The 25,673-nt window shown below is 35.8% G+C and overlaps 1 protein-coding gene across 10 annotated transcripts in view; it reads left to right on the forward strand.

Moving 5' to 3' along the window:
• The window catches only part of LOC106883587 (N-alpha-acetyltransferase 60), a 140,553-nt gene that overhangs the window by 124 nt on the left and 114,756 nt on the right, over window positions 1-25,673 (forward strand). For 4 of the 10 annotated variants that reach the window (XM_089352897.1, XM_089352898.1, XM_089352895.1 and 1 more), the window contains exon 2: window positions 23,334-23,401. The exons of the other annotated variants lie outside the window; for them this stretch is intronic. The gene's annotated coding sequence lies outside the window, so the exon portion shown is untranslated. The remainder of the gene's footprint in view (window positions 1-23,333; window positions 23,402-25,673) is intronic. 10 annotated transcript variants of the gene reach the window in all.

A 25,673-nucleotide genomic window follows, 5' to 3' on the forward strand; every position in this document is an offset into this window, starting at 1 on the left:
TTTCATGTTTAGTTACCATATGTTCAACGATTAAGATACTTTTCATATATTTCGAGTCATGTAACTTTAGTTTTTAAATACACAAATTTAATTCAAATATCTTGTTTTTATTTTTCTTGTTTACATTCTCTGTCAGAATTAATTATACTTGATGAATTTAATTTGTTATGAATGAGTTTTCTTGTCGTTATTATAACGATCAAATGATTAATGTCAGTCTACATTTACTCAAATCTGACAATTCTAACTACTTGGGCACGTACTTCAGAACAGCTTTCCGATCATTCTGTATCTAATCGCAATGCATGTACTATTTTTTTTTGTATTTTTCTTTTTTTTTTCAGTGACTATATCTATAGTTAAACGTCTATTTAGAATATAAATTATAATTTTATTTATGATACTTTTATTCACTTTTCCGAATGAGAACATCTTATGTATATAACCCAACAGGCGTAACTATTATTAAAAGCTGTTGTTTACGTTATATATCACAAGTCTATAGTTTCAGAACCTAGCGTAAACAGGTGCAATCTAATCTTAGCATCGGCCTCTCATAACAACAAAATGGAAATGAAATTGTAGTGCGATGATAATTTTAGATTACTGTTTGTTTCATTTATGCTATTGCTGTCTCGTTGCTATGATGATTACGATGATGCTCCGTATATAAGCTACCATTCGAAAATGAAAGCTGCGGGTGGTGATGGTGACTAGTTGAATGTCAAGTGAATTGTGACAGAACCCATCACCATTGATTTATTCAGAATTACTCCAAATCATTTATTTGTAATTAATGCAATATGTAGAATTGATTAAACCGTTGTTTTACGCACTAGTATCTGCACTTGATATCAGTTGATGGCGAAAGAGAAAGTTACTTTTCATTTGACAAATCAACTAATGATCAATATGTATATGTGTACGTGCATAAATAATTCGTTTCTCAATATATATCGTAACATGCACAGGCATATGTGGCAACCAGTTCCCACTTGAAAGCTTGAAGCAAATGAATAGCTCTTATTCTATTAATTAACAAGTGAAGGAAGTTGTAGGTTATGCATCATTGATCTCCCATATATGTACTCACATAAACACAAGCCCAGTTTGTGTGTACGTTACGGTGTAAAAAAAAGAAAAAAAAGAACCATATCATCTCTCGATAAAAGCACCATCTTTGGTGCATATCTAAAAATTAAACTTGGTTAATAAGATTAAGGATAAGGTTACCTAATTGCCGTCTACTCTGTTAAATAGAAATATTTCTGTTTGTGTTTTAACTGAAAATCGTCAAACCACTTCATATAATATATCTCAGTCTTGAAATGTTTAAATGTTCCTAATAATAATGAAATCGTTTTGTATAACTTCTTATTTATCTCTTGGTTTCAAATCATGCATTCAATCCTGATTAAAAATGTTAATGATTACTCTACAAAAGAATTCCTTTCCGATTGTTAATCTTGTTTTCTTAACTGTTAGTTCAATTGTGCCTGTTTATCAGCGTGCCATCTTAGACTTTATCTATTGGATAGAATTCCTGCTATACAACTGCCATCAATTTTAGCATCATTGATTTCGAACTATACTATTGACGCCAGCATTATTATACACATGTTAGGTGATACCAATAATTTTAACTATACACAAGTGCTCACACATATACGCACGTACACTGTAAAAGGTGTACACAAAATGACAGTGACTTAGTTATACATATATTCACACAGCGCTGTAATGTCAATATCTATGGATGAATGTGATTAATTACACACATCCACAGATACACAATCACGCGCGCACATATTATGTGCATATGTCACCCCACCCACCCCATTTTAATGTGTTCTTTGACCATTTCTCAATTTATTGCATTTGTACTACAATACATTCCTGTCTTGCACCCTTGTGAGAATTAAAGAAAAACATTATATTGGGAGAGATAGTTATCTTATGATGCGTACACATCGTATAACGGTATGCTGTTATTTACACACATTACCTCAATACCAAACGTAGTTACAGCTCACGAAAACGAAAACAATAAAAAGCCCTACATGTAACGATGTAGTATTTTACTGTGCTCTCTTGTTATTCATTCACACAAATCTGAGAGGGGCGTTTTATGAATTGTCATTGTTGTCAATCTGTCATTAGCATTATCAAAATGGTGATGTTGATGAAATGGTAGTGATGATAATAATGATAAGACAAGTCGTGTATGTATTAAAAAAAGTGTAGATCAACGAATATACGTTGGGTCTAATAATCAAGACGGACACAAACTTCGTTGTCCCTAAAATGTCTTATAACATAGGCAAATACAACAGTAAATATATTAAAATATTCGAGGCATGTAAGTTTGTCCGTATATATGTTTATATATTTATTTCTTTTCATTCTTATAAATCGAGTCCTTGTTGCAAAGCGCTTATATTGCGCCCATTTCTTTTCCCAGAAACTAACCCTCGCTGACTGTTTTAGTGAAATATAATCTCTTACTCTTCGTTATGTAATGGTTGTAAACGAGTTACTTGTATGTATGAGTTAATTTTTGTACACATCTCCGAACTGAAATTGGTACCAACATAAATTTTTTGTGTGAGACTGTGTATAATATTGAATTTTACAGCTATCGAATATTCTACTGGAGCTTTCTTGCAGTGTGCATTCTGAGTCTTTTTATTCATTCATAATCGGACACTAATAAACATTTGTATTACTTTGTTATACTAACATTCAAAGACCATATAGTTATTGGTAATACTCTCAACGAGTTATGAAAACGTTTTCTCATAGAAATGTTGAATCAAATTTGAAATGGAAGTTGAAGGAAGACTCCAATAAAGATCCAGATCACAGTTATTCAGTTTCTTCCTACTTTATCTTATTACATTTGGTTTTAATGTTGAATTCGTATGTTGTAGAAATTATGCTTTGATATAGAAAACTTGTTTTGCCAATTGGCTATACAGTACTTTAATTTATCTAATGACTAAAGAATCTCACTTTTGTTTTAGAATACATACTTCTAAAAACAGTAACTGATTTCTAACTTTAGCAAAAAGCCACAAGTTTTGTAGGTGGAGTGTCAATCCAATTGACTCCAGCATTTGACTGGTATTTATTTAGTGAGGGGTAAAAAAGTAAAAAAAGACAAAGTTAACACCGACTAGATTTGAACTCAGAATATAAAGGATTTAAGTAGATACTATTAAAACATTTTGTCCGGCGCCTGTCCAGAATCTGCCGTCCAACTACCCTTTAAAAATGAAGGATTTCTTACATAATGCACAAAGCTTTGGGTTTATGCAGAAGAGTTTAACAAATATAGGCCTAATAGGTTCTTGTATTTGATTGGGGCTCTCATTTCCTTGCTTTTTAAAACAAAGTATTTCAAACATTAGCATCTGACCTGACATTTTTAAGAGATCACAGTTGTTTAACCCGACTGGTACCTATTTTTAACGGCTTATGAATTATTATAGACTCTGGCAAGCTTTGAACTAAACATAAAACGACCTAACAAAATACTGAAGACATTATCATATTCAACGCTCTACCGATTCTGTCATCCTCAAATAATGATAATAATAATTCTGTCTGATATAGGCACAAGGCCTGAAATTTTGCGGGAAGTGGGCCAGTCTTTTACATCGATCCCAATGTTCAAAAGTATGAAAAACGAAGTCGACATCGGTAGAATGGTTCTAAATTTTGGCATAAGGCCACAAATTTGAGGTAGTGGGTGCGGCATAGTTGATATCATCGACTCTAGTACTTGACTGGTACTTTATTTATTGACTACGAAAGGATGAAAACCAAAATTGACCACAGCTGGCTGTATTTGAACCCTGACGTAAAAAGACTTCTACCAAATACCGCAAAGTATTTCTATCTGGCACATAATCGATTTCACGCCGATTGGCTTCCTCTCTTCTGTCATTCAGCTTCCTGAATTGTAGAATTTTCATTCAAACTTTTTATTCAGCATTTGAATCGAAATATCAACTGTAATGCACGAGTGTGGTAGATGAATGGTTAAGATGTTAGACGTAGGATGATATGATGGGATGAAGGGTTAAATTGTTAGAGCCAAGATCCAAATCATAAAGTTTACCACCATAACTGCTGCTGCTGCTACTACTACTACTACCACCACCACCACCACCACCACTACCACTACTACCACCACCACTACTACTACTACTACCACCACCACAACAACCACTACCACCACCACCACCACTACTACTACCACCACCACAACCACTACTACTACCACCACCACCACCACCACAACCACTACTACTACTACCATCACCGCCACACTATTATCATCACCGCCATACTATTACCACCACCACCACAACTTTACTGTTACACCACTATACTCTAGCTACCATCACCACTTCTATTACACTACTACCACTATAACTATTCTATAACCACTATTGGTGCTACTACAGTACTACTACAAACACTTTGGCCACTACCACTACAACGCTGCCAGTACTACTGTACTATTACTGCCACTACTACTGTTGCTTCTACTATACTACTACTGACACCACTACTATATACTACTCTACTACATCACCACCACCATCATTACTACTGTCAATAACATTACTTCTATATACTACTACCACCACCTCCGTTGCTACTACTCTAATGCTACCACGACCATTGCCACTACTACTCTGCTATTACTATTGATCTGCACTCTAAAAGCAAGGGGTATTTATTGCCTCTTAGTCAGTTCAGCTTAAAATAGACCCAGTTCAGTCTGTGGTAAAGAATCTGTCATTAGAATAACTATGATTCAACATTTCATGTGAATATTTAAATTTGCAGAACTATCAAATCCATTTCAGCATAGAACAATATGTGTAAATATACAAATATAAATGCATGAGCACCCACAGTATATAAATACTGAATACAACTGGTGGAGAGTAAAATCCTTAATTTTTCAACACTTTTCATTTCATTTGCTTACACACACACACTCGCACGGATGTCCGCGTGCACACACACACTCGCACGCATGTCCGCGTGCACACACACACTCGCACGCATGTCCGCGTGCACACACACACTCGCACGCATGTCCGCGTGCACACACACACATACACCAAATTATTTGTTATGGACTGATATTCAATAGGTGTTTCCCAACCCAAGAAAATTTGTTTTAATGTATATATCCTTATTAATATCCCTCTCATTTAAAGCTTCTCTTGTAGACACACTATTCAATTATGAAATCTTTTAAACAGAATACTTTGACAAGTTATAGATTACCTCTTTATTGACTGGTAAATATTCTTGGAGAATATTTTGAGAAAATTTTCTTATGAAATACTTCTTTGAGTTGTGAAAACATTCACATTTAAATTTTCACACATTAATTATTTGGTTAAATTATTTTCATAAAATTACTTTCCATACTTAATTTTTTAATACTTAAATCACCACATAAATTAAATCATCAACAGGCATGGCTGTGTGGTAAGAAGTTTGCTTCCCAACTATATGGTTCTGAGTTCAGTTCCACTGTGTGGCACCTTGGACAAGTGTCTTCTAGCCTAACCAAAGCCTTGTGAGTGAATTTGGTAGATGGAAACTGAAAGAAGCCTGTCATATATGTATATATATGTGTGTGTCTTTGTGTTTGTCTCTCACTGCTGATTGATAATTGGTGTTGGTCTGTTTATGTCCCTTTGACTTAGCAGTTTGGCAATAGAGGCTGATTGCATAAGTACCAGGATGAAAGGCAAAGAAAAAATAAGTACTGGGGTTGATTCATTCACTCAACTATAAGTTCAAGGTGGTGCCCCACAGTGGCTACGGTCTAATGACTGAAACAAGTAAAAGATAAAACATTACCATAATTCTTTTCTACTCTAGACACAAGGCCAAAAATTTTTGGGGAGGAGCCAGTTGATTAGATCGAACCCAGTACACAACTGGTACCTAATTTATAGACTCCGAAAGGATGAAAGGCAAAGTCGACCTTGGCGGAATTTGAACTCAGAATATAAAGACAGATGAAATACCGCTAAGCATTTCACCCAGTGTGCTAACATTTCTGCCAGCTTGCCAACCCATAAAACATTACCATGATTTTTGTCATTTTAATATCTCTGTATTTATACTGGCATATAATAGAAGTGGTCTAGACGTTGCCATCTGTTCCAATCTTTTATTAGCTCTCCTTTGAGGCTCTGCATTCTTAGATCTTACTTTACTGTTATTAACCTCTACTGATGGCACACAAGACTTACTCAATTGCAGAACAAGGATTTATTTTGTTTAAAGTAACATCATCATCATCGTCGTTTAACGTCCGCTTTCCATGCTAGCATGGGTTGGACGATTTGACTGAGGACTGGTGAAACCAGATGGCTACACCACGCTCCAATCTGATTTGGCAGAGTTTCTACAGCTGGATGCCCTTCCTAACGCCAACCACTCAGAGAGTGTAGTGGGTGCTTTTACGTGCCACTGGCACGAAGGCCAGTCAGGCGGTACTGGCAATGGCCACACTCAAAATGGTGTATTTTATGTGCCACCAATTCTCATAACTTGAATGATTACTGTGGTTCATTACATTTTCTAGATATATTCTGATTTTCTTTTCTTTTTAAAGGTGTTTAATCTTAATTAGTGTGTGCTATAAAGCAGTGGGAAGTTCCTTGCAAGATGAATCAGCGACTTGGTTTCACTTCTCTGTTGAGCTATTTCACTTATGCTTTATATGAGTGAATCTAGCCATAGATAATAGAGTCAAGAGATGTTGGACTACTCGAAGTAGATATTGCTCTTAATTTGTTTCAAATGTTGGCACTAGGCCAGCACTTTCAGGGAGAGGATAAACTGATTACATTGACTCCTGTATTCAACTGGTACTTGTTGTATTGACCCTGAAAGGATGAAAAGAAGACCCAGTCATGGCAGAATTTGAGCCTGGTGTAGCCATTTGGTTCACCAGTCCTCAGTCAAATCGTCCAACCCATGCTAGCATGGAAAGCGGACGTTAAAAGATGATGATGATGATGATGATGAACGCAGAGATGGATGAAATGCCACTAAGCATTTTGTCTGACAGGTTAATGATTCTGCCAGCTTGCTAGCTTAGATATGCTCTTGGTTAACTACATAAATGGTACATTACTGATTCAATAATGTTGATAGAATATTCTTTTCTACTCTAGGCACAAGGCCTGAAAGTTTGGGGAGGGGTCAGTCAATTAGATCAACCCCAGTATGCAACTAGAACTTAACTTATTGATCCCAGTATGCAACTGGTACTTAATTTATTGACCCTGAAAGGATGAAAGGCAAAGTTGACCTTGGCGGAACAGAATATTACCATTCTGGCCTTATTCCATAAAACTTATGCATCAGCCTGGCTTATCTTTTTCAAAAATCTAAACCCATTCCATATAGCTAGGTGAACTGAGATATTGTAGACATAAATAACTTGCCAAGTAACATACCAAAAGACCAGCAGAAGCTTTAAAACTTTTAATCTCTTGAAAGCAAGTGTTTCACTACCATATTCACAAGGCCATTTTGTTTCTATACCATACATAAAGAATATTTAGTTTACCATATCAAGTATATCTACTGCTATATTTTAAACTCTGTGGTTACTGCAATTTTCTCTAGATTTGTGCTAGAACTATGGTGATGGGAGTCATAGCAATTAAAAATCCCTGACAATGGAGGTCTGTGCAAATATTTCAATGTTCAGAACCATCCTATACATGCTTGTGTGAAGAATGAATATAAAATATTTTTTTTAAATGTCTTTCTTTCTATCTTGGTTTCCTCAAGCAACATCAAGTTCTTTTTACTCTCTACATTTCTTTATCGATCATCTTAATAACATCTATGCTATCAATCTCCATGCCAATCTGTATAAATTACTATCACAACATTTCTAGCATTAGTTTTTCTTCTTTTTTATACTTATAGATCATCCCTTTTACATCATATATAGCCTCAACCTTCTTTTGAGCAATGCTGCTTAGTTACCATTCTAGTTCCTTTACTTGAGGGTATTTTCCTTTTAAATATATGTCTTTATTTTATCATTTTGTGACTTTATCAAATAAAATTCCATGATTTCAAACTACATGTGATGAATTTAGACATGCTTCATATCTTAAAACATTTGTGACTAACAACGTCATTTAGATTACTAAGTGTAAATTTATTCTATTTTAAAATCTATGTTACTGATATCATGTTTGGGCCTGGTGCTGACTTATAAATAGAACACTAAACTTGATATTAACATTAAGAAATAAAAAAAGAAAGAACTCATAGAAATAAAGAATATTTAAAACTAATTTGTGAAATTTATTGTTTAGTTTTTCTTTATATTTAAAATATATTTAATACAAAATTGAGATGTATTAAAATTCTTAACATTTAAAAAATTTCATTTACAAAAAGAAACTGTAGTCTTAACATTGTCATTTTAATCAGTCTTGTTGGGATGTTCAGCTAGATTAAATAACATCTAGTTTGTGTACAAAATAATTTGTCAAAACATAAAGGCATAAAATTTTAAAAAGTTAAATAAGGCTTCCTATAGGCTATTTATTTTGTGATATAGTTGGAACTATATGATACCAAATAAGATTTCTGTTATAATATCTGCAGAATTAGGAGCTCACTTCCTTCTTATACTTATAAAGTATTTTTCTCATATGGTGATGCATTAATAATAAGAATATATTAATTAACATTAATATATTGTAATTACAGCTTAAAATCATCAGATAACTGAATTTTTATATTGGTTCAAAGATAAATCTCTGCAGAATAACAAAACTCTACTTTATATCAGTTTTCATTTAACCCCTTCAATATCAATCTGCTTCAAATTCCCTCTGGTTCTATAATACACATCCTGCATGGTTTTAACCAAAATTTTTTATGAAGATCAACAATGAATTTATGTAGGAATCCTTTGTTAAATTATATTCCAAACACCAGCTTAAAAATTAAATAAGTCAGTTGTTTTACCAAATCTCTCAAACTTCTTCGCTATCAAAATTAATTGGAGCAAATAGATATGTTCGCAAAAGGATTACAAACTAGTTACAATGGATAAAGAATTAATTCCTTAACAAATAATTGCATCTTTGAGAATCTTCATTTGGAGCTGATACTGTATTGGTGTCATTTTATGCTTAATAAACTGATGTCAGCTTGAGATCTATTCTTGTATTTCCAGTACTAAAAGGGAAATTAAACAATACTGAATAAAACTTCACACAGTAAAAAGTGAAATTATTCCATTCTCCAATCAAATTCACAAGCAAGCCATTGTTGTTCTAAATACTATGCATTTCTTAAGCTGGATGATTATCTTTTCTCCTTTGTCTTCATAATATCGTTAACAATTTATCAAGTTCATTTAGTGTCTATTTTTACAATACTCAGTATTGTTTTCTGGCTAATCCTTAACAGTCAACCAAATTTTTAATTTATCTTTCCTATCTTAATAGGAAGTGCTTTGTTGGTGACTAAGCAATTGTATTTCTTCACCAATCACCACATTAAACATACCAACATAAGTTCTTGAAAATACACTTGTTTTTAGAATGACTTTGTACTTGTAAAACTTCATCATCATTATCACTATTGTTCGTGTTATTGTTGTTGTCATCATCACCATCACGACAATATTTTTCCATGCTGACATAAGTTGGATAGGCATTTCAATTCCAAATAACACAATCCTGTATTATTCATCAGTAAGACTTAACATCTTCAAATTTAATTGACTCTCTATAGTTCAACATTTTGTTATTCTGTTTTACTATCTTCTCATCTGACACACAACATCCATTCATTATACATTTATGTCATTGCAGTCATCACTCTTAATTACATTGGTTAAGGACTTTGATTTTTCAGATGATTTCTCAGTAAGTGACATAACCTCTTCCTTTATTTTTCCTGGTCATCAGCCTGTTTCATGTTTTTCACCATCTTCCTCCATTCCTTGATATTTTTTTAACCCACCACAAGAAGTAGGATATCATGGTGTCATTGCAAACCTCTTCATTTTCCATCTGTAAACAATTAGTAAAAGAGTAACGAGGGTCACAACAATCTTACTAGCGTGATGTTCTGTATATGAATGCAAAGGGTATTTCTATAACATTTCATTTAAAAAAAACTATAATCTTTTTCTCACTTTCAGCATTTAACCTCCTCTATTCTCACCCACAGACTACAGTTGCAATTACTATTGCTTTTTTTTAAAAAGGAATTTTTATTATTACTGCAATCTTATTTTCTGAACAGGGTCTAATTCTGCTAAAATTATGGTAGCTGCTACAGTCTGACATTTTCTTTCTTTCTTTGATCTCACATCTTCCGTTATTGCTCGTCCCAAATATTTAAATACATCAGCTTGTTTGAGCATCTTTCCTACTGATTCAGTTGAATTGATTATTTTGTTTTAACTAGTTGTCATTATTTTTGTTTTTCAGCGTTCTTTTTTTATTCTATATTGCCCTGTGGTTGTTCCAAAACATGTTGTTAGATTTCTAAGTTCTACATTCTTTCTTGTTAAATCAATATCATTGATAAAACAGAAATTACTAATATCTCCACTTTGTCTTTATTTTAGTATTTCCTACCAAAGAATCAAGGGCTTCCATCAATATATTCTAGAAACCCCAAAAATTGATTTAGGGAAAGAATCCCAAGCTTGTCTGGTACCAAGTGTTATTTTGAATGAGTTAATTGGTGAATTTTCGAGCAAATTTTTATGCACTATTAAATAATGTCATAATATTTACTATTGGCAGGCTGATGTGATATTTTCACATAATAAGACAGTGTGCCTCAAGCCACACATAGTCAGAAGATTTTTTTATAGTCAATGAAGTTGTGGTAAATATCTGACTGGTGTTCCAAATATTTCTCTTCTAGAATATTTATATTAGAATTCAAAGATGTTGACACATTAATTCCTTGCCTGTCATGACTCCTGAAGCTTAGGAGATAAGAGAGTGGAGCCAGAAGTTATTATACTTTCATACACAACAATGCAAATTAAGTTTATCAACACACACTCGCACACATGCATGCACACGTGTGCACACACACACACACACACACACACACACACACACACACACACACACACACACACACACACACACACACACACACACACTTTGAAGAACTTAAAAGTCCATGAATATTGAAGATAATAACTGTGACATTAAAGAGTTGTAATTAATTAATTTAGTTTTATCCCTATAGGTTTTTTTCACTTAGTTTTTTTCGTGTAGTTTTTAATTCGCTTAGTTTCATCCCTATAGGTTCTGAAATCAAAATCTATGAAAACTGATGCTAACTTTTGTCCATTTGGTGTTGATAAAGTATCACTAATAAACTAGAGTTCATCTTGTTAGTTATAATACTCCCATACAAAAATTAGCCTTAAACTAATATTAGAAAACTTGAAGCCACAAGGGTTAGAAGTAGACATAAATTTATGACACATTATTACATTATTCAGAAGATATTATATATAGTGGAATTTCAATAAACTTCATATTTTAGTAAAGTTTATTAATATTAATGAAAATTGTTCATGATAAATAAAGATGACAATAATGACAACAATCATCACTACATTTTCTAAGGTACATTCATCAAAATAGGTTAATTACTATTTGAATTATTTGATTTTATTTTTACTATTTTTACTATCTTTTGATAAAAAATGTAGTACTTTTAATAATTCTTGAAACTTTCCAAAGTTCTCACTGAAACCAATGGAGGAAAATAATACTTATTTCTTTATTGCCCACTGGGGGCTAAACAGAGGGGATAAACAAGGACAGACAAAGGGATTAAGTCGATTACATTGCCCAGTGCATAACTGGTACTTATTTAATCGACCCTGAAAGGATGACAGGCAAAGTTGACCTTGGCAGAATTTGAACTCAGAATGTAACAGCAGACAAAATACCAAGCATTTTGCCCAGTGTGCTAATGATTCTGCCAGTTTACCGCCCTATAAATAATTATTGGCTTGTCCAATAAATTCATTCATTTTTTTTTTTTCTATTTGGCACTTCATTATCATATGTCTGAAAAGAGGCAAAATCTATTCAAATTTAAAAAATAAAAAAAACTGTTTAGGGAGAATAGAGCTATAAAAAAAACCCACAGAGCACTGTCAAAAATATTTTTCATGTTAATTTAATTAATATTGGAAAGAATTAAAATTAATGATAAAAAAATGAATGCAAAGGGTTATCGTATAACCCTTTGCATCATTATGATAGTGACACCAAAATGGTATACGTTATAAGATATTGTTCTTGAATGTCTGTCATTAGATAATGTGAACTAAAGATTAAATTAGAGCCATTTAATTGGGTGTGATATCTTTCTTTAGGTGTGGTGTCCAGAATGTAGGACGTAGGTGATCGTGTCCTGCCACGATTCTCTGTTCTTTGTTTTCTGTAACATTTCCACTTCCTGATATTTAATACTTCTTTCTTCCAACCAATTTGTCAAGCTTGACATCTATATCATTCTTCTTCTGCCTCTTTTCTCTTCAATCTTTCCAGTCATCACAGAATTCTCCAGCCCTCTTACCTCATCACATAACCAAGAAATATCAGTTGCTTGACTCATATCCCAGGAAGCAGTTTCCTGTTTACCACAGCCTGGGTCATCACTTCTTCATTAGATACTTTGTCTGTCCATGCTATCCTCAATATTCTCCTTAGGAGCCACATTCCACATCTCATTTCTGTTGTTACAGACCATGCCTCACTTCCATACATTAACACAGAGTAGACACAACAGTTCAATAAACGAATCTTGATCTTGGTACTCAAAGTACAGTTTCTCAAGATATTATACAATTTTGAGAATGCAGATTTTGCCAGTACTATTTGTCTTTTGATCTCCTTCACACATTTTGCATCTTTTGTGATCAATGGTCCAAAATAGATGATTCTTGCTTAATGATTTGGTTGTTCACTTTCAGCATGCACTTTGGGCTTTGTCTCCACCATACACTTCTTGCAATTTTTGAACAAACCTTTTCTCTTACTTTCTTTGACCACTACATCCAGAAGTCTCTGAAGTTCCTTTTCCAATTTTCCAAGTAAAACTGTGTCATCTGCATATCTTATGTTTGTGATATTTCTGCCTCCTACCCTGAGACTTTTTTCCTTCTCCAGTTCTTTTATGATCAATTTGCTGTAGTAATTAAAAAGATCTGGTGACATAACACATCCTTGTGTAACCCCTCTCCTGATGCTAGTGCATTCACTGCATTCTCCATCCACCTCTATGCATGCTGATTGGTTCCAAAACAGGTTCTTCAAGATTCAGAGGCCAAAAAATGGGTTAATGACATTAAAGAATGGCAATTCTTTTTATTTTAATTGAATTAAATAATTAACATTTTGAATCAGGACTTTTGAAACCGTCTCTTACTTTCTCTTACTCTCTCTCTCACAGACACACACACACACACACACACACACACACACACACACACACACACACACACCACACATCACATACACAGATACTAAATACAATTAGAATAACAATGAAAATTAGGATACTCTAGAAATGAGCAAAAGTAAATGACTCACAAATTTCAAATTCATCAATTTGTGACATAGTTAAAATAAGCACACACTCTTTGAAAATCAGAATTTCACTTGGTATATTGTTATCAAATTATAAATTAAAGAATTCTGTCTGTAAAAGATTGATTTTTAGTCATGAAGATCTTTGTGCAAAAAGTGAAAAGAAGATGTATGTGTGTGTTGTGTGGGTGTGCATGTGTAAATGCTTGCATGGCTATGGTTTCAGGTTCAGTCATAGTGTGTGATACCTTGAGCAAGTGTCTTTTACTTTTGCCTCAGGTTGACTAAAGCCTTGTGAGTAGATATGGTAGATGGAAGCTGAAAGAACCAAGTTGTGTATGCAGATGTATACATACATAGATACATACATACATACATACATATATCGTCTGTAAATCATAAATCTGAACAGATTATATATATATATCATAATATATATAACAGCTTGTGTGTGTGTGTGTGCATATGTTCCTTATGGATTCAAAAACTGAGTTGCTGATTTTGACATATGAGGTATCAAAGCATTCAGTAATCTTTTGGCTACCAAATAAAGTATGTTTTTTCCACAACTCTTTTTTGCTACAAAAATTACCTCTAAAATGAGGTTGAGTTACACAATTTTGATGTCTTTAGCTAAGGGAGGCAACTCTGCCTGAACAATCTTAGTTACCAGGGAATGAAACGTCAAAGTAATTTAGTAGATAATCTTTTAATGTGAAGTATGTTTGTCTGTGTTTTGTTTAGCCCAGAGTTGCTTTTATGTAGCAGACCCATTGCATAGTTTTTTTTTCTTCCTGAAATATTGTAAATTTGTATCTTTTTTTTGATGAAGGGGTGTATTTTAAGAGAGATTTGGCGGCTTTTTGTAGTAGCTCAAGTTACCACAGACACACATGTGTGTGTGTGTGTTTTGTTGTAGTGAAAAAAAGAATATGTTTTCTCAGAATATTTTGCACAATAATTTTTAAAGAAATCTGGACATCTTTCTTACTGTTAACAATTCAACTTCAAATTAATTGTTAGAAGTCAAGTAGACTGAGATGTACATATAGTGTTATATAATAGAGTAGAACTTCAATACAAAGTTTTGAGCTCATTATCTTGTGGTTTGTAATTCATTACCTTAAATTTGAAGCCATAAAGTCTTTAAACATCATTTTACTGGGTTTAATCTTTCCACTGTCACCATAATGGGGTATCATCTTCAAAACATTAATTGATCATACTCACCTCAGTACATATTTCAATCTGGCATTTATTTTATAGATCATGCATGATGAACTGCTAACTTTGAGACATGGTGGGACACAGTACATGATTTAACAACAAATGCAAACACACATTAGGTGCAAGACTGATTGTGTGGTTGAGAAGTTTGCTTCTCAACCACATGGTTCCATGTTCAGTCCCTATGCATGGTACCTTGGGCAAGTGTTTTCTACTATAGCCCAAAGCCAACCCCAGACTTGTGACTGAATTCGGTAGACAGAAACTGCAGCGTTGTTCATCAGAAAATGACTGAAAAACATGTTTATAAAGAAGAGTTGTTTGCTTCATACTCCTCGTGTGCCAATTCTGCCCATAACAAAGGAATAACTAATTCAATGTGGCTGTAGGTCATAACACCCAGGCAATGCCAGGGTGCATTGCTAGTGTGTGTGTGTGTGTGTGTATATATATATATATATATATAATGGTGTCTCCTGTCAAAGATGATGCATAAGTATTCAGCTCTTGCTGAACAACCTGCACAAATTACTTGTTTATAGTGATCAAATGTTTGTGCCTCACATTAACTCATTCTCTCCATCAAATTGATGTTGTCTGAACAGGTGCATGGTGTACCACATATCAGGTGTCAACATGATCAATATATATACACACACATGTATATGTATGGTAGAACAAGTAGAAAGATAAATTTTATTCAACACATAGATACTGAACAATATAGATATAAAGGATAAAATCCTTTTTTTTTTTCTTTTTAAAAGCAGAAAAATTTGTTGGCAGCCAGTATATATATAGGGGGAGGATTCACAAAAAAAGCACACAAAAAACAACAAAAATATATGTATATATATATATATACATATATAAAAAAATATATGTGTATATATATATATATATATATATATATATACATATATATATAGGAGAAGTTTAAGGTGTGGAAGCAAGGAATAGAATCGAAGGGCCTTAGAGTCAACCTAGCAAAAACCAAAATCCTAATAAGTAGGAAGGTAGATAAAACACAAACCCCTTCAGGTAGATGGCTTTGCTCAGTATGCAGTAAAGGAGTAGGTAGTAACTCTATAAGATGTACCCGGTGCAAGCTATGGACACATAAGAGGTGCAGCAATATCAAAGGCAGATTAACTACAAAGTTAGTTTTTGTATGTGGCAGATGTTCAGGTGCAATAAACACTGTAAACAAACAGGAAACAACTTCTATCTCATTCCAGGGAGAAAAACTAGAGGTAGTCGATAGCTTCCGCTATCTGGGTGACCAAGTTAGTAGTGGGGGTGGGTGCGCTGAAAGTGTAACTGCTAGAATAAGAATAGCCTGGGCCAAGTTTAGAGAGCTCTTACCTCTGCTGGCGACAAAGGGACTCTCACTCAGAGTAAAAGGCAGACTGTATGACGCATGTGTATGAACAGCCATGCTACATGGCAGTGAAACATGGGCTGTGACTGCTGAGGACATGTGTAAGCTTGCAAGGAATGAAGCCAGTATGCTCCGCTGGATGTGTAATGTAAATGTGCATACCCGTCAGAGTGTAAGTATCTTGAGAGAAAAGCTGAACATATGAAGCATCAGTTGTGGTGTGCAAGAGAGACGATTGCGCTGGTTTGGACATGTGGTGAGAATGAATGAGGATAGCTGTGTGAAAAAGTGCCACTCCCTAACAGTTGAGGGAACCCGTGGAAGAGGTAGGCCCAGGAAGACCTGGGCTGAGGTGGTGAGGCAAGACCTTCGAACATTGGGCCTCACCGAGGCGATGACTACTGACCGAGACCTTTGGAAATGTGCTGTGCGTGAGAAGACCCGGCAAGCCAAGTGAGATCGTTGCCAGGGCCCCTGGACTGGCTCTTGTGCGGGTGGCACATAAGATGTACCATCCTGAGCGTGATCGTTGCCAGTACCGCCTGACTGGCCTTGTAGGATTTTCGAGCGAAATCGTTGCCAGTGCCCCTGGACTGGCTCTTGTGCGGGTGGCACATAAAAGACACCATTTCGAGCGTGGCCGTTTTCGTGCGGGTGACACGTAAAAGCACCCACTACACTCTCTGAGTGGTTGGCGTTAGGAAGGGCATCCAGCTGTAGAAACTCTGCCAAATCAGATTGGAGCCTGGTGTAGCCATCCGGTTGCACCAGTCCTCAGTCAAATCGTCCAACCCATGCTAGCATGGAAAGCGGACGTTAAACGATGATGATGATATATATGTATATGTATGTATATGTATGTATATATATATATATATATATATATATATATATATATATATATATATGTATATATATATGTATATATATATATATATATATATATATATATATATATATATATATATGCATATATATGCATATATATGTATGTATATGTATATATATATATATATGTGTATATGTATATGTATGCATATATATATATATATATATATATATATATATATATATATATATATATATATATATATATATATTGGTTTTGGTCAATGGACTGTGGTCATAATGGGTCATTGTCTCCAAAGCTTTTGTTAATCATACCTGCCGCAGTTCTTATTATAGTCTAGTATTTACTTTATTAATCTATATTTCTTGAACTGCTGAGTTATCAGACATAAAGTGACACTGCATAAACAAGACTGGCTTTTAAAGCAGAGCTATCATGAACAAAAAATGTAATTGGACAAATGATGAGCATCTGAAGTCAAGCTGAAGCTGTAATAGAAGACACTCACCCATGATGCCCTGTGATATTACATAAAATATTAAATATTTGTAATATGTAGATTAGCAATCCCAGTTCTGTGGAGCTTTTAGATTTGATGCATATATCAATGGATTGGCTACTTGTTTCTCTAGGATTAGTCAAGTGATGTAGGTACCTGATGAGATCCCCAATAAAGGTTGAAAATTGATTAAGGTTTTTCATCTATTGGAAAATAGATCAATTTGATATGTCTAGGTGTGGCTGTGTGGTAAGAAGCTTGCTTTCCAACCACATTGTTCTGGGTTCAGTCTCAAGGCATGGCACCTTGGGCAAGTGTCTTCTACTAAAGTCTTGAACTGATCAAAACCTTGTGATTAGATTTGATTGACGGAAACTGAAAGAAGCTTGTTGTATATATATATATATACACACACACACACACATACACACGCACATATCTGTGTGTGTGTGTGCGTATTTGTATCTTTGTTTGTCTACCATGATCACTTGACAGCCAGTATTCATGTGTTTATATCCCTGTAACTTAGTGGTCTAGCAAGAGAGACTGATAGAATAAGTACTGGGGTCAATTCATTTGACTAAAACCTTCTCAAGGGTGTCCCAGCATGGGCACAGTTTAATGACTGAAACAAGTAAAAGATAAAAGATATAATATTTATGTGTGTGTGTATGTATATCATCATCATCATCATCGTTTAACGTCCGCTTTCCATGCTAGCATGGGTTGGACGATTTGACTGAGGACTGGTGAAACCGGATGGCAACACCAGGCTCCAGTCTGATTTGGCAGAGTTTCTACAGCTGGATGCCCTTCCTAACGCCAACCACTCAGAGAGTGTAGTGGGTGCTTTTACGTGTCACCCGCACGAAAACGGCCACGCTCGAAATGGTGTCTTTTATGTGCCACCCGCACAAGCCAGTCCAGGGGCACTGGCAATGATCTCGCTCGAAAATCCTACAGGAGCCAGTCAGGCGGTACTGGCAACGGCCACGCTCAAAATGGTGCATCTCATGTGCCACCCGCACAAGAACCAGTCCAGGGGCACTGGCAACGATCTTACTTGGCTTGCCGGGTCTTCTCACGCACAGCACATTTCCAAAGGTCTCGGTCAGTAGTCATCGCCTCGGTGAGGCCCAATGTACGAAGGTCTTGCCTCACCACCTCAGCCCAGGTCTTCCTGGGCCTACCTCTTCCACGGGTTCCCTCAACTGTTAGGGTGTGGCACTTTTTCACGCAGCTATCCTCATCCATTCTCACCACATGTCCATACCAGCGCAATCGTCTCTCTTGCACGCCACAACTGATGCTTCTAATGTTCAGCTTTTCTCTCAAGATACTTACACTCTGACGGGTATTCACATTGACATTACACATCCAACGGAGAATACTGGCTTCATTCCTTGCGAGCTTACGTATGTCCTCAGCAGTTACAGCCCATGTTTCACTGCCATGTAGCATGGTTGTTCGTACGCATGCGTCATACAGTCTGCCTTTTACTCTGAGTGAGAGTCCCTTTGTCGCCAGTAGGGGTAAGAGCTCTCTAAACTTTGCCCAGGCTATTCTTATTCTAGCAGCTACACTTTCAGCGCACCCACCCCCACTACTAACTTGGTCGCCCAGATAGCGGAAGCTATCGACTACCTCTAGTTTTTCACCCTGGAATGAGATAGAAGTTGTTTCCTGTTTGTTTACAGTCTTTATTGCACCTGAACATCTGCCACAAACAAAAACTAACTTGCTAGTTAACCTGCCTTTGATGTTGCTGCACCTCTTATGTGTCCATAGCTTGCACCGGGTACATCTTATAGAGTTACTACCTACTCCTTTTCTACATACTGAGCAGGGCCATCTACCTGAAGGGGTTTGTGTTTTATCTACCTTCCTACTTATTAGGATTTTGGTTTTAGCTAGGTTGACTCTAAGGCCCTTCAATTCTAGACCTTGCTTCCACACCTGAAACTTCTCCTCTAGTTCTGATAGTGACTCCGCAATTAGGGCAAGGTCATCAGCATAGAGGAGCTCCCAGGGGCAACCTGTCTTGAACTCCTCTGTGATTGCCTGGAGGACTATGGTAAATAAGAGGGGGCTGAGGACGGAACCTTGGTGGACCCCTACCTCTACCCGGAATTCATTGCTGTACTCATTTCCAACCCTCACCTTACTGGCAGCATCTCTGTACATGGCTCGCACAGCTCTCACTAACCATTCTTCTATCCCAAGTTTCCTCATTGACCACCAGATAAGGGATCGGGGGACCCTGTCAAAGGCTTTCTCCATGTCAACGAAAGCCAGCTACAGAGGTTTATCCTTAGCTAGGTATTTCTCCTGCAACTGTCTCACTAGAAATAAGGCATCAGTAGTGCTTTTACCTGGCACGAACCCAAACTGCATCTCATCTAAATTGATTCGCTCCCTAATTAGTTGGGCTATGACCCTCTCTGTAACTTTCATAACCTGATCTAACTGCTTGATGCCTCTGTAATTATTTGTATCTAAAGCGTCACCTTTACCTTTGTAGCAGTTGACTATGATGCTGCTACACCAGTCATTGGGTATGACTCCTTCGTGTATCACCTGGTTCGTAATACGGGTGACTAGGCTATAGCCAACACTGCCCGATATTTTGAGCATCTCTGCAGTGATTCCTGATGGGCCGGGGGCTTTCTCGGTCTTCATACTCTTAATTGCTTTATCTACCCTGGTACTATCAACTCGGATAGCTGGTCCCTCTATTGGGTCGACATACGGCAGGCTCTCTTTCTCCCATTCATTCTCTTTATTAAGCAATCTATCGTAGTGGCATCTCCAGACCTCTTTCTTTGCATCCTCATTTAATGCAAGCGTACCATCATCCATGCGAACACATTTCTCTCCTACAACATCACTATTCTCTCTCCTACACTGTCTTGCAACACGAAATACCTCGAGTCTTTGGTCCTCACGGCGCAGAACATTGGCAAATCTTTCCTTATCTGCTTCCCCTCTGGCTAAATAAACCTGTCACCTAGCCTCCCTTCTGGCACATTGGTACAATTCCCTGCTACCACCGTTCTTCCAGTCCTTCCAAGCCTGTTTCTTTTGTCTAATAGCCCTGTCTACCTCCTTGTTCCACCACCACGTTACTCTGGGTCGGGAGGGGACCTTACACCACCCACAAGTCTGGTCGGTGGCTTTCAACAGGTTGTCCCGCAGAAATCTCCAATTGTCTTCCACGTTGTATGATGCTATATCCCCTTCTATTTCGTTAAATGCTTCAAGTAACTTGTCTCTAAGTCTCTGTCCGTTTGCAGGGTCTTTAAGCTTCCACACCCTTCTCCTCCAAGTCTGTCTAATTCTGGGCACCCATTTTGCCTTGATCCCAAAGTCGCTAACTACTAATCTATGTTGTGGGGTACATTCTTCGCCAGGGTAGGTTTTGGCATTTATAAGCCGCCCTCTTTCCCAATTTCTGGCGAGGATGTAGTCGATTTGGCTAGAGTGTCTGCCGGAGCGGTATATATATATATATATCTGTACATGTACATGTGTGTGTGTGTATTATTGTAATGACACTGATGTATAAGGATATGTTTATCAAAAACATAAGAATAACTAACATGCACATATCACACACATAAAACCCTTAATTATACAACACTCATACTACAACTTCTTTCATATGGCAAGAGATCCATGAGGTTAGCAAGGCTCAATTGCATATTTCAGTTGTGAGAAGACATTAATTTCATTGTAAAGTCCATATTCCTGATTGCAAGATTACATGTGTTGTATAGAATTAAATGTTCTGGCTATGCAGTGACTTAAAACATAATTTTGAATTTACAATTAATGAACTGATTGCATAAGAATTTATCATTTCATCTTTCTATCTAATCCAAACAAAATGATCACGCCATCAATCGCTTGTTTCCCCCCCCCCCCAACTCTCTTTATTGTACTGTGAGAAAACATTGCCTATTCTTTATAGCCTCCATCCTTGCCTCTGTGTAATCAAGAAAGCCTACACACACACACACACACTCTCTCTCTCTCTCTCTCTCACTCACACACACACACACACACACACACACACACACACACACACACACACACACACTCTCTCTCTCTCTCTCTCTCTCTCTCTCTCTCTCTCTCTCTCACTCACACACACACACACACACACACACACACACATGAAACATTTAAATGAAATTTTTTGCAACTTGCTTTCAGTGTTATATTGATCTAAATACAGCATGCTGTATTGTATATATATGCTATAGTGTAGTATATCTGGCCATAAACTACATTATTGGGTTACAACCAAATGGTCTATCAGTTATTTTCATGCTATGCTGCTGCAAAACAGTAGAAATAACAATGAAAACAGACCATGTAAAAAAAAAAAAAATCATTGCACATTATGTAACTATATTTTAGGTTTCCCTTTCTACTTTTGTCATTGTATCATTTCATTATGTGACAAAAGACCTCAGTATTAGTCAGATACATCTTCACTTGCTCAATTATTCCTAATTTTCCAATAGGTTAGTTTCTCAGCTTTATATACTTTTAGAATCCTTGAAAGTGAAAGTTTAACAACCATTTACCCATTTTTATAATTATCTTTTTTTACCTTTTACTTGTTTCAGCCATCTTGAATGACTTAGTCAAATAAATTGACCCCCAGCACTTATTCTTTTAGGCATGGTTTTGATTTTAACTCTCTCTTTTTTCCTGAACTGCTAATTTATGAGAATGTAAACAAACCTACACCAGTTGTCAAGTGGTTGTGGAGAACAAGTACACCCCCCCACACACACATTACTGGCTTCTTTCAGTTTCTGTCTACCAAATCCACCCACAAGGTTTTTGTTGGACCAGGACTATAGTAGAAGACACTTGCCAAAGGTGTGGTGCTGTGGAACCGAACCCAGAACCATGTGGTTGGGTAGCAAACTTCTTACTGCATGGCCATGCCTGAAAGAAATTTTAAAAAGACAATTCTTTTAGTAAGAAATTTAATTAGATTTTACAATTTTTTCCATGTGTGTTTGAACCTCACACATAATACATTAAAAACACTTCACAGAAGTGATAATCTATAAACTTTCTTTCTTAGAAAAGGAGTTATATTTTTATCTTATTGCTTCTTGGCATACAATCACATTCTTCAGTCGAATTATCACTAATAATAGCAATCAAATCATTCAAAATCTTTCTTTTTTTTTTTTTGTCATTTAACATCTACCGAAAATGTATTGATGTTGTTGGGTTCATAGCTCTTAGAATAATAATAATTTTCTCTTACTTTGTTATTTGTTTATTACATTTTTTTTATCGATTGTTTACCTGCTACTTAATCCACCTAGTCTTGCAGACTTAATTTCCTATTGATGGTTCTTTTTCCCAGTTCTCATAAATGAATGCTAAAAAGAAGGTTGTTTATCTTTGTGTTAAGAATTTCTCCTCCTGGCACTCAAAACAGAACGTCATTTAACTACTTCAATATGATCTATTTATGATACTGAATAGGAGCAGATGTAATGCATTGTCTCAGATCACATGGTATGGTGTTGTTTGACTAATATCAATGGAAAATTTAGCAATTAAAATTTTATTATTTTTTTTTAATGTTAGATACATTTTATTCCTATTTGACAAAAGTATATTTATATGTATAAATATATGGATCCAAATTTATATACTCTTTACTTGTTTCAGTCATTTGACTGTGGCCATGCTGGAGCACCACCTTTAGTCGAGAAAATCGACCCCAGGACTTATTCTCTGTAAGTCTAGTACTTATTCTAATGGTCTCTTTTTGCCGAACCGCTAAGTTACGGGGACGTAAACACACCAGTATCGGTTGTCAAGCGATGGTGGGGGAACAAACAAACACACATACATATATATACATATATACGACGGGCTTCTTTCAGTTTCCGTTTACCAAATCCACTCACAAGGTTTTGGTCGGCCCGAGGCTATAGTAGAAGACACTTGCCCAAGGTGCCACGCAGTGGGACTGAACCTGGAACCATGTGGTTGGTAAGCAAGCTACTTACCACATAGCCACTCCTGCGCTTATATATATATATATATATATATATATATATATATATATATATATATATATATATATATATATATATATATATATATATATATATATATATATATATATATATATATATATATACATACATACAGAGAAAGAGAGAGAGAAAGAAATGTGTGTCATCATTGTAATCATTGTTTTAGCATCCACCTGCCCATGTTGCATGAATCAAATGGAAGTTATTGAGGTGAGTTTTCCTACAGCTTGATACCCTTCCTGTCACCAAACCTTACTTGTTTCTAACTAAGGTAATATTTCCCCATGGCCAGACAGGATTTTGCAGAATATTGGCAATGAATAGCATTCATTTACAACAATCACACAATGTCAACATAAGGAGACTCAAGCATATACTTTAGCACACACACACACACATACATACATACATACATACATACATACATACATACGTGCATTTATGTATATATCATCATCAACATTTGACTTCCGTTTTCCATGCTGGCATTTGGCATGGGTTGGATGGTTTGACAGGATCCAGTTTCAGAAGGTGCATTGAATGCATGTTATATAACTTTAATAAATATATATATGTTATATTAACTTTAATAAATAAATATATATATATATATATATATATATACACACATATATATATATATATATATATGTAAATATATACATGCACATACACTCACTCACTCACACACACACACTACGTGTATATATGTTATCTGGCATGTGTGTATATTCTTTATGTCTAAGTATATTGTGTCTGTGCCCCTGTCTAGCTTTATCTTATGTATTGATACCTGTATATGGGGGCATGTCGCATGTGAGCACAAGTTACAAGCAGCACTGTATCTGGTATGCTTTGTTATTTTCTTATCATTTTATCTTTCCCCTCTCCCCTCATCTCCTTTAAAGTAATTGACATCCCATCTTGTTTCTGACTTACCCATTATGACACTATTTTTTCAGCTTTATAACCATATAATAAAGATATTAATCACCTCAGAACTATCTAAAGCCACCCCATAAATCTATTTATACAGATAAACTGACCTTCTTAAAACTATACTCCATTCAAGCTTGCTGGAGTTATTTGTAGAGAAGGCATGTAGTTGGTTACGTGATCAATTCCTTTTTCCACTCTCCTTTCAACTATTGAAAGCTTTTATCTTTTATTTGTTTCAATTACTAGACTGTGACCCTGCTGGGGCATCACTTGGAAAAATTCTTGGTCAAATGAATTGACCACAGTACTTATTTTTTTTTTTTTTAAGCCTGATACTTATTCTATTGATCTCTTTTGCTGCACCGCTAAGTTACAGGGACATAAACACACCAACACCAGTTGTCAAGCAGTGGTGGTGGACAAACACAGACATAAACACACACACACACACACACACACACACACACACACACGTGCATGTGCGCACAAACACACACATACAACAGGCTTCTTTCAATTTCCATCTACCAAGTCCACTCACAAGGCTTGGTTGACTTGAGGCTATTGTAGAAAACCCTTGCCCAAGGTGCCACGCCATGGGACTGAACCCAAGATCATGTGGTTGGGAAGCACACTTCTTACCACTCAGCCATGCATGGCAAATTCATTATGGCAAAGGATTTCAAAGTGACTAGAAAGAAGACCTGATGAGAAAGAACACTAAATAATTATCTAGCACCTTAAAGTTATGTATTATGCATTTGGTGCACCAAAACTTTTGAAGCACATACAGTACATAACTACCTATTTTATTCCTTTAATTTACAGACTTAATTATCCCATAGTTAGCAACTATTTGTTGCTAATGTACCAGAGTTGTATATTAGCAGCCATCTTATCTATCTATCTGTCTGTCTGTTCGTCCACCCATCTGTCCATCCGTCCATCCATCTATCTATTTGTATTTACCAGAAGCAACAGAGTAACTCAAGGGTGGAGAGTTTAGTGCATTAACATGCGAAACTCT

This window comes from Octopus bimaculoides, chromosome 5 (genome assembly GCF_046866305.1).
Source record: "Octopus bimaculoides isolate indiv1 chromosome 5, ASM4686630v1, whole genome shotgun sequence".
Classification (NCBI taxonomy): domain Eukaryota; kingdom Metazoa; phylum Mollusca; class Cephalopoda; order Octopoda; family Octopodidae; genus Octopus; species Octopus bimaculoides.